This window comes from Panthera pardus, unplaced genomic scaffold (assembly GCF_024362965.1).
Source record: "Panthera pardus isolate Hobbes unplaced genomic scaffold, ASM2436296v1 HiC_scaffold_17, whole genome shotgun sequence".
Classification (NCBI taxonomy): Eukaryota; Metazoa; Chordata; class Mammalia; order Carnivora; family Felidae; genus Panthera; species Panthera pardus.
In genome coordinates this window covers 73,502,123-73,513,385 of record NW_026526732.1, presented here as the reverse complement: position 1 = coordinate 73,513,385, position 11,263 = coordinate 73,502,123, and the positions used below count along the sequence as shown (strand labels likewise).

The window sequence follows — 11,263 nt, the reverse complement described above, 5'->3', positions numbered from 1 at the left end:
AACCTGTCAGCTACTGTATTCCCTCTCTCCCCAACCCAAGCTGGCCACAGAATAAGGGTATAGGGTCTGCCTTTCCTTGCACCACCTGGACCCTTCTCTGCCTGGGCCTCCACCAACAAAGGGCTCAGGAGGTGAGACCGTGGTCCACACCGCCAACCCTGTAGGCCAGGTTTATAGCGTGGACAGCGCTGCCCTCTAGTGTTTGCAACCGGGAGCCCTGAGGGCGCCATCAGCTTCAGAATTTCTCTTTTACAGGCTAAGCAAGATCTGAAGCACCTCAGAGCTCCGACCTCCAAGTTATCCTCCACCGCCACCGCCCTCATCACACCCCGGCTCACCTTTTCATCCCACCCACCCCCTTCGCTGTTCAGTGGTGTCCTGCGCGCCTGCAAACCTGCCTGGTGATTTAGTAAACTGCTCCCTGCTCCTGTTCCTGTTCCTGCTCCTGCTCCTCCTCCTCCTCCACCTCCTCCTGCCAGCTCTCGCTCACGCCTCCTCTTCCAGTCGGGGCACCCAGACTTCGCAAAGCGCAGCGCCTGCCGCCTGCAGCGCCACGGGGCAGCCCAGCGCATCGCGCTCCCAGCTCTTTCTGGCCGCAGCCAGGGGGCACGGGCGCTGGCAAAGGACGCTCGAGGGTCCAACGCCCCTGGACTCAGCGTGCTCCAGAGCTGGGTGTTGAGAGAAGCTGTGCTTTCATAAAGCTCGGGAGAGAACAGAGCGCGTTCGGAGTGAGACTTGGGGAGCCAGCGGGACGCCCAGGTCGCCCAGTACGACGCGGCTGCACGCACCGTCCACAAGGTGAGGGGCGCACGCTTCCGGGGACGACCTCGGCCTCCCTGCTCACCCCCTCCCCAGGCCAGGGGCTCAAGCTCTGGTTGAGGGATTTTTGCCCACTCTGAGGCGCGAAGGCAGCCGGATTGGGACAAGGGGAGGGAGACTACAGGGGTCGCGTGGGCACTGTGTCTGCCCCCTGGACCTCTTAGTAAGGAACGCATTTCTAGGTTAGACAATCCCCAAACGTGTGAAGCTGCGTGTCGACATTGTGTATAATTGTGGTTGAAGAATTTTATCCTGCTGCCCTTGCCAAAAGATTTGAGGCGGCTTAAAGATGAAATGAATGTGGGAGGGGTGCTAGGAGGAAAAAACTTGAGTGGAAATCACGCGGAGATGGGTGTGCGGCGAGGACCGCTGGAGGACGAGGTGATTTCAAAGCCAACGCTGATTGAAAAACCTTTGATTGGAAAGGATCGTACGGTTGCTCCAGCCCTCAGAAAATAATGATGTGCTTAGCCTGATAAAGAAAATACCCAGATGGGGAGATGATGGGTTTGACTCATGTTCTTAAATTACAAAATAAACCTTGAAAGTGCAAGTTAAGACGTGAAGTTTAGTCTTTGGCTATTTCCAAACCCAGTACTGCAAGGTGAGAGACTGGCCTCCTGCGTAATGAAAAGGAAAGGGAATCCAGGCTAAATGGAAGTGATTCCTGCTCCTATCACAGGATGATACATGATTTTGCCTTGTTAATACATACATACTTTTGCTTTTTTGCGCCTTTTTTTTTAACCTGTATCCAGTTTTGTATAGGACCTTGTATTCAACTCCACCCTGCTTGTCCTTGAGTTACAAGGGTGAGGCAGAGGGTGTCAGCATCCCAGGATGATGCTTTCTAACCTTCCTCACTGTCCTTCCCTGCCTCCTGCACCAAATCTGAGTCCAGGAGGGAATAATAGATGGTCAAGTAAGTTGGGGGAGGGGTGTTTTTCCAAAATATGTCAGGGTTCTCCTACCACTCTTCTTTTACCCCAAGCTCCAGCAGTTTATGCTCCTGTTCTGAACTTGACATTACTAATACATTTTCCATGGTTACACATTTGGACATAATGTGCATGACCTTAGACACCCAGGGTGGACTTATGAATCTAGGGCTTCCCTGACTTAACCCTGTTTATGGAGCAGGAAGCAGGGGCCTGGATCTGGCTCTCCATGCAGCTTCTTTCATAGGGAGCATATTTGCAATACTTTCAAAATACAGATTTGAAATACAGAAAGGAAATTATGAGCCAGCCTTTCTGTACTTCTGGTGCACTTGTATTCCTACTGAATTAAATGAGATGACCCTGTCTTCAACAAATAAATGAGTGGAGGCGTTTGAGGCCCATTTAGCAAGTGCAGAAAATATGCCTGCCTGCCTTTCTCCTCCCTTCAGAACTTTAGCCCTTAGACCACAGAACTGTGAAAATGAAGCTAGCCTCCCAAGTGGGACTCAGTTCAATTTCTGTACCATGTTTAAAGCAAAGTGTGTTGCTTATTTCTGAAATTGCACAGCACCTCCACAACTATTTTGCTGCCTTGAAGTGGGAGAAATACTTCTGCCCAGATATTTCATCACTAGAGATCTATACAGAGAAACTCATTCAAATCCTGACTCATCATTGTTGATAGAACTTAACTATTATGTCATCATCATCTGATATGGGCTTTTGAAACCCAGGGATTTCTACAGATCTCTGTATAAATTGAGACTTGTAATGATGGAACTGGAAAGGAGCTCAAAAAATAATGTAGCCAAAACTGTGGTTCTCAGAGTCTTGGTAAATGCATGCCTAAATATTCCTTTAAGTGGTAATTCTTCCTCTTATAAAGATTTCCAGGAATGAAGACTTCACAGATTACTTTTATATTAAAAAGTATTCAAATTGACTATTTATATCTACAAGCTGGCAAATTTAAAATTCTACAGGAATCAACATCACAAACAGTAAACTCAAGTTTTCATTTTCTCTTCTCCTGCCCATGGTAACTTGACTTGGGGCATATTTCTAGGCCAGGTGTTCCTGGGTATCTTCCTGAACACACCTTTCCCTTGGGCACGTGAGGACACATAAACCACAGCGTACCTTGATACTCACCCTGATGTCACCTTTGTTCGCCATTTTGGTATCTATTCAAAACATTTCCTCCCCATTTCTTCTTATTGATGCCTGGCCAGCATTAATAACGTAAACAAACTTCCTTTTCTTTTGAGATAAATAACCAAGTCAGGATTTCTCAGAGACAGTATTTAGGAAGAAACAAAATCTAGGACACACCACAAGCTCAGGTGATGCTGCAATATGTTCCCGTTCCTGTTTGATGAGGTTATTACTGGAGAGCAAAGTGAGGTTATCACCAACAGCATCTCATCCCCAACTGGCTGAAGCTCCTCTCTATCAACATATTACACCATCACCACCACAAAGATTCCAAGGCTTCAGATTGAAAGCAGATCCCTTTACAGAAAACCTTAGGCCCTGACCTGATGGGTTATCTTCTCATTGCTCAAGCATCTGATTCCCTACACCTCACCTTTATACACATGTCATTTTTTCATGCCTGTGGTCCTTCTTGGAATTTTATTTCTATGCTAGCCTTTAAAAGTAAAAGATCTGAAGCTAATATTTTAATATGGGGAGGCTTTTCCTCCATTTCTGTAGGCTTATTTACATGAGAAAATAAGCTTGAGGCTGCTCAAGAAGTGAATTTCCACAAAATAGGGATTTATTATTCATACCATATGTTATCAAGGCCATTTCAGGGTAGAGGTGAATCTGGGCATCTCATGCTATATACTCCTTTCCCCTCCACCTCCCACATTTTTATATGTATGAAATTATATGAACATTAACTTCATGAAAACACTGAATATGCTCTATGGGCAAGGAGGGGGCAGATGGATGGACAAGGAAGGAGAAAAGGGAGAAGAAATGGGTGAACAAGGGAGAGAAAGGGGGCAATGGGGCAGCAACTCTTTAGAGTGGCTGACTACTCCCTTGTTTCCTCCTCCCTGAGTCGTTTTGTAGAACCAGTATTGTGGCCCCTAAAGCTTAGGGCCCAGGTGAGTGAATTTACCAAAGTCCATCCTCCTGGGAATAAAAGGACTTTCATCAATATTCTATCTACTTTTCATAATTTGGTGTCCCTTTTCAAATTTTTTGGATTAAAAAACTAAGAACCAGAATTTATAAAGATCAATTAACCAATTTGTTGTTCCTAAATCACAACAAATTGGTAAAATCCTTGAGAATTCTATTTCTAATACAGTTTGATTCTAATCTTGTTTTTCATTTTTAGTGTTCTCTCTTTCTTTTTCTTTCTCTTTTTTGTCTTGCCCACTGTGGATTAGCTGATTCACTATGGTCCTTATCCTAATAGATTTCAATGCTTTCATTTCATGATTTTATTCTCCTAAGACATGCCAAATGAAAAATAACATAGCCAGTGGAAAACTTGTAATAGGTTCATTGTTAGCACTCTCTCCTGTTGGTCAGTCCTCAACACATACAGCTGTAGGATTAGGAAGGCAAAATCCTTTAGAAAAAGCTGTAAAACCCAATTCTTCTACATCTGGATCATTTAAAACTACAAGTTGTAAGAGGAATGAGCATCTCAAGATTCTAGTTATCGGTACAGACCAGATGGAAAGTCTTTATGAAATCTGGCATGAGAAGGAAAGCATTTTTATAGCAAGAATATAATATTTTGAAAAACAGCAACCAATAGAAGCAGCAGCATGCAATTCTAAAATTCTTAGATCCTTCTAATGACCCCGTCTACCTAAAGCAACCAAATAAAGTAAAACCAGACTCCAGGAAATGTCTTTCCTTAGCTGCAGCTGTTCTTTATCCCTTTATCAGATAATGGGCATGTGGTGATATTTCCAAGGGATTTTGGAGGAATCTGACTTAAACGTTAAAGTATGAGTTTTGTTGGGACAGCTTGCCCAAGGAAGTCACATTTGTGTCAAGATTTGTAATCTTGGGACTTGAAGACAAGCCAGAGTGTCTTTGGGGAGTAAACTTCACCAAATGGATAATGAGAGTTATAGGAAATACCTCTCAAAAAATGACTTCAGCTACAATACCCTAATAATGTTCAGAGGTATCATAGGTCCATTCATCTGCACTGGTGGGAGTGGGGAGGAGGAAGGAACCAATATGATGAACGTCTGCGTCTGCTATGCTTCAGGAACTGTACCAAGAACTGCACATACATTCTTTTATTTAATCCTCAGAAAAGCACTGTAGGGTAAGTGTTATCAGCCCCACAATTATCAGCTTCACATTCTTTCATTAAAAATCCGTATTTGCCATCCAACCACCTGACCTGCTGTCCTTTTCAGGGAGCTTCAAAAAATCCAGACAGAGCAAAGTGAACATACACAAGGAGAATACCTAGAGAGAAGGTCTGAGAAGTATGCTGGTAATTGAGGGAATCCTATGAATTTGGACTTTACCCTATAGGCCTGGGGGAATTATTATAGGATTTTTAAAAGTATTTATTAATAATAATATTCATACAGAGATGTATACAAATCCTAGTTGTTAAGCTCAGCAACTTTTCTCAAAGTGAACATACCCATGTTACTAACCACCACCAAGATAAGAAATGGCACATCACCACACAAGTAACCTTCCCAACCCCACCCAGACATCACGTCAACCTCCCTAAATGCAACTCCCTGCATTCCAACATCATAGATTATTCTGAGCTTTCTATCTGTGTAAAGTGTATAGAATGGTATCTTTTATGATTTGGTTCAGTGTTATATTCATGAGATTCATTCATGCGGATGGTTATACTAGTAATTTGTTCACTTGTTGCTGTTGTTATATACCATTGTGTTGTATGAATGTGCCACGATTTAATTATCCAGTCTACCATTGATGGGCGTTTGGGTTGTTTCCAGGTTTTTGCTATGATAATGCTTCATTATGGTATTTTAAGCTGTTGGCCAAAATAATTAGTTTGGTATTATAGAGAAGCCATTCTCGCTGCACTACAGAGTGAAAGAGAATAAGTGTGGAGGAGGCAGTTGCCCTGAGAGCCCAAGCCAAGGTAGTAGCAGTAGACAAGGAGAGAGGGAAACAAGAACACAATTAATTAGGGCTACAGTGGAAGAAGGAAATGATAATGTACAAATAATAAATAGACATAGAGAGTGAAGGAAAGTATGGAATGCAGGACAACTCTCAGCTTCCTAAACTTGATGAATAACGTTTCCTTTCACCAAGACTGAGAACACAGGAGAATGAACAAAAACATATTTGTTGGATCTCAGAAGATTAAAAGAATTGCCCAAGATGACTCCAAATCTGTGCTTCTGCCACAAAGCACTTTGTTTCTCCCCTGGCTCCCACCAAGCCCCTTCCTCCTGCAAAATCACCCCTCACACCCCAAATGGTAATAGTTAGTTACATAAAAAGAAACATGAACTACTTCATGTTTCCTGAACTGTTGACCTATGAATCATTTGCTTTTCCCTTCAATTTTGTCTCACAATTACCAAAAGAGAAGGAGATGATAATGAATCAGCTAAAACTTTGTTTTACTGCAAGATAGAATTCTTCGCAAGAGAGTAGAAATAAATGAAATAGACTGCAGATGGCCTAGTCTTGCTCTGGTTCATTCAGGAGGGCAGATGTAGTTAACAAAATGTGCAGAGAAGCTGATTCCGGCACTTCATGGAAGAGTTGTCCAACACTATCTGACTCATAGTTAAGACTACCTGTGAAGTATGCACTCTGCATCACTGGGAAGTGCAGCATGTTTGGGGACATGTCACAGGTTGGGTTCTCAGTGGTCTAAGAGAAACACAGTCTAAGATGGGTTTTATTGTGCAGTATGTTGATTAGGGAATGCCCTTGTCTTGAGAGCCACAATGGAGGAAATGAAGGAAACAGGATTGGACTGAGGGAGAAACTGAGTTGCAGAACAACAGCCTCAGCCAACCCTGTGGGGAATCTGAGCTAAAAGGATCCATCATAGTTGCCCCAAACTAGGTGAAAAGGGTCCGGCTTTCCAACCCCTTCCTCCATCAGGCACTGAGTGGGAGCTACCCCGAAAAGAGCACCATTTTGGGAGAGGCAGCTCTCAATGGCCAAGGACATCCCCGAAGGGGCTGATGGCTGAAGGCTGTCCAGACCCAATCTCAGCAGCTGGCTACAAGCTCTTTCTTGAAGGAGGGATCTGGGCAGTATGCTTCTGTGTCCTTCTCAGGATATTTTTTTATTTGGACTTCGACTACAGAGGATTAAGCTAGATAACCTTGCAGGCCTTCCAGCTCTGACATCTGCATATACTTATTTCATTAGATTTTCCAGGTTCCTGGCAGCATTGGGATTTGCATTTACTTATTTCATATACCCAGGTTTGTAAGCCACTGAACAGTTTACAAACTTGTAAATATTTTTCCATTTCACCTTTAGTCCCTCCTCCCTCCCATTTCAGCACGTAAATATATCACTTGAATCGCTGAACGTGGATGGAAAGCAAGAATTCCTATAAACATATGTGGTCCCTTGATGCAGAACTTCTCGTGAGAAGGTAGAGAGGGTGAACTGCCAACTGTCTTGGGAAGGAATTTTTAAATCATCATAAGGGGACTGTGTGTGTGTGTGTGTGTGTGTGTGTGTGTGTGTATGTTTAATGCTTGAACTTGAAATACACTTTGCCATAACTGCTCCTTTTATGATTGGACCTGCATGACAGCTGAAATATAACAGAAAAACTGCTCACGAAAAACCTCTCCTTGATATCTCTGCCTGTTCAATTAAGTAACGTAGTACCCCACAAAGAGATTTTATGCTGTACACTTTTGACAAGGGCTGACTGAAACTTGGCAGCTTGAAGAACCTCTCAGAACAAATTCTACCAGGGAAACCCCTGCAGTCACATCCGACACAGCAGTTCCTGAGCTGGAGATGCTGCCTCTGACCTCATGCTGCATTCTACCTTTGCCTTCAATTCTGGGGCTGCTGCTCCCAGCTATACCACAACTGTATTTAGCGAACTGCTACCAAGAACCACTCCACACAATTTCTATGGCCCAGAAAGGACAGAATTACACTCTGTTTTCTACATCCATCCCAGCTCCATTCCTTGGTGCTAGTTTGGTTTTCTTTCAGAAATAATTTTTGTGTCTACAAAAGCATAATCTTTTTAAATTTTTTTAATGTTTATTTATTTTTGAGAGAAAGACAGTACATGAGTGGGAGAGGGGCAGAGAGAGAGGGAGACACAGAATCCAAAGCAGGCTCCAGGCTTTGAGCTGTCAACACAGAGCCCAATGCAGGGCTCGAGCTCACAAACAGTGAGATCACGACCTGAACCAAAGTCAGATGCTTAACCAACTGAGCCACCCAGGTGCCCCAAAAGCATAATCTTTTAAGAAAACATCACTAGTTTTTTGGCCTTCATTGTATTGATTTTCCGTAGTGTTATTATTCTGATTCTCCAGTTTGCTTCTGTTGATTGTAATCTGATTCTCTCCCCTTTGTCCTTATCACCTAAAGTAATTTATTTGATTCCTCTGTGCTTCACTGTCCCATCTCTAAAATGTGAATCACAACTCCTGCCTTATAGACCGATTGTAAGGAGTAAAGAAAACTTAGTACAACTTAGGCCATGAAGAAATGTTATTATTATAATTATTGTCATTATTATTCTTATGGGGGTGTTGTACAAATAATCCTGACCTAAAATGAGGTGAAGAATGTGGTCCTGGCTTTGGAGAAAATAAAGAGAAATGGGCCCACGCCAAGTTCCACTGCCCTGAACCCTGTTGGCAAGAATTTTTCTCTTTTAATTACCACCATTGCTTCTGATCAGATATATCCTCAAACACCAGAGAATGCCTTTCCCTGCTACTTTCTCCAACCACTGAATCTCTACACCCTGAATCCACTCACACATCCTTTCTTTATACACACAGGACACGAGACTGAGCCCAGTACGTGACTCTGGAGTTTCATTTGCAATTTCTCTGCACCTGGAAAGTGCACACTCTATAGTGATGCCTCTCAAACCATAGTGTGCAGGAGAAGTACCAGGAAAGCATGTTAAACCTCATGCTCCTGGTCCCCATCTGCAAAGCTACTAATCAGCAGGGGAGGGGGGTGAAGCCAAGGATTTAAATTTCTCGCAAAATCCCAGGTAATGCCAATGCTGCTTATCTGGCAAACCACACTCTGGGTAGCGCAGATCTATGGGAGTCAGCATGACATACAAAACTAAATGTTTTTGTTAAAGCTAAAGAAACAGGAAAATATGTCAGGGAACTTACTCTTAAAGAACTACAGCCCTGATGAGAGATAAGTAATCTTTAAGCAATAAAATGTGTTGCTGTCATGCTGGAAGTATTTTATTACCAGAGAACTCTTTATGGGGAAGGGAAACTGCCTTTAAAAATGAGCAAGAATATCACATCAATGAGACAATGGCCATCTCAAAGGGTACTAAAAATTTACAAAATTCAATATACAGTAAAACCTTGGATTGAGAATAACTTGTTCTACTAGTGTTCCTCAAGACATTTCCTTAACACTAGTGTTCCTCAAACATTTCTAATAAATTTTAACTTGATAAATGAGCGATATCTTGCAATTTGAGTAGTACATGAGGCCAAATGTCACATAATCACAACTGAGCCAATGATTCTTGAAATTTGCTTTGATATATGAGTGCTTTGGATTACAAGCATGTTTCTGGAACTAATTATTCTTGCAAACCAAAGTTTTACTGTATACTTATGATTTTTTAAAAACTGGCAAACTATAAACCACAATTTCTTTATCCATTCATCAGTTGATGGACATTTAGGCTCTTTCCATAATTTGGCTATTGTTGAGAGTGCTGCTATAAACATTATGGGGGAGGGGAAGGAAAAAAAAAAGAGGTTAGAGTGGGAGAGAGCCAAAGCATAAGAGACTGTTAAAAACTGAGAACAAACTGAGGGTTGATGGGAGGTGGGAGGGAGGGGAGGGTGGATGATGGGTATTGAGGAGGGCACATTCTGGGATGAGCACTGGGTGTTGTATGGAAACCAATTTGACAATAAACTTCATATATTGATAAATAAATAAATAAATAAATAAATAAATAAATAAATAAATAAAATTAAAAAAAACTGGCAAACTAGCAAACTGGAAATAGAAGAAATAAATTTCTTAGTAAACTGGAAATAGAAAGGAACAGTTTTTCACATTAAGAACATCTTTCTCAGGGTGCCTGGGTGGCACAGTTGGTTAAGCAGCTGACTTTAGCTCAGGTCATGATCTCACGGCTCATAGGTTTGAGCCCCATGTCTGGCTCTGTGCTGACAGCTCAGAGTCTGGAACCCACTTCAGATTCTGTGTCTCCCTCTCTCTCTGCCCCTCCACCACTAGTGTTCTGTCTCCCTCTGTCTCTCAAAAATGAATAAAAACATTTAAAAACTTTTTTTTCAAAGAACATCTTTCTCGGGGCACCTGGGTGGCTCAGTCAGTTAAGCATCCAGCCCAGGTCATGATCTCGCAGTTCCTAGGATCGAGCACCACGTCAGGCTCTGTGCTGGCAGTGTGGAGCCTGCTTAGGATTCTCTGTCTCTCCCTCTCTCTGCCCCTACCTCACCCACACTCTCTCTCAAAATAAATAAATTAATTTAAAAAAAAGAATATCTTTCTCAAACAATAGACAACATCATGCTTATTGGTAAAACCCTATAAAGACAAGGATGCCTAACAGCAGCAGTATTTAACAGTCATCTGAATGTTCTAATCAATGTGATAGAAATAAGGAAAAGAAAAAAATAGAGAAAGTGATATAAATTTATAAGTACTGGTCATGCAGTAACTATATTATTACTTACAGATGATGTGATTATCTACTAGGAAAACACAAGTGAATAAATGAAAATGCCATTAAAAAGTATGCAGACAATAAGATGTCTAGCTACAAACTATACAAAAGCCAATAGTTTGCCTGATTAGCAACAATATAATTGTAGACATTTCTACTAAGCTTGCAAATCACTGGGGAGAAAACAGGCCTGAGAAGTGTAAAAAGATTCTGTCAGAGTCCAGGAAGAATGAGAATTAAACGCTCACCTCATCTGAGGAAGATGGAGGATGAGGACCCTGGAGAAAAAGACTCCAGATTCCAAAACCAATCCCTATGAACTCTGTAATATTTATCCCTCCACAATTTCTGACAACACAATGTGGCATTGTAATTAACTCTCTCCTGTATTACTGTAAATGTACAAGAATAGTATACTTACTTAAGTAGCTTACACCTTAAAACTTTATTACATAGTACAAATTTTAATTTGAACTCTGTCCTACTCAAGGAAATTTTTGTCACCTGCATGAGAATTTGGCATTTAGTAATCCATAAATCTCTCCTGCCATTATTGTCCAGCATAATTTAAGTAAACATTCAGGGAAGGAGAACGGTTTCCTTTTTC

At 41.9% G+C, this 11,263-nt stretch overlaps 1 protein-coding gene across 1 annotated transcript in view; it reads left to right on the top strand.

The window, feature by feature from the left end:
* Positions 1-262: 262 nt before the first annotated feature.
* HTR1E (5-hydroxytryptamine receptor 1E) overlaps positions 263-11,263 on the top strand; it is an 89,145-nt gene continuing 78,144 nt past the window's right edge. Inside the window, exon 1 of the mRNA XM_019442796.2 lies at positions 263-798. The gene's annotated coding sequence lies outside the window, so the exon portion shown is untranslated. The remainder of the gene's footprint in view (positions 799-11,263) is intronic.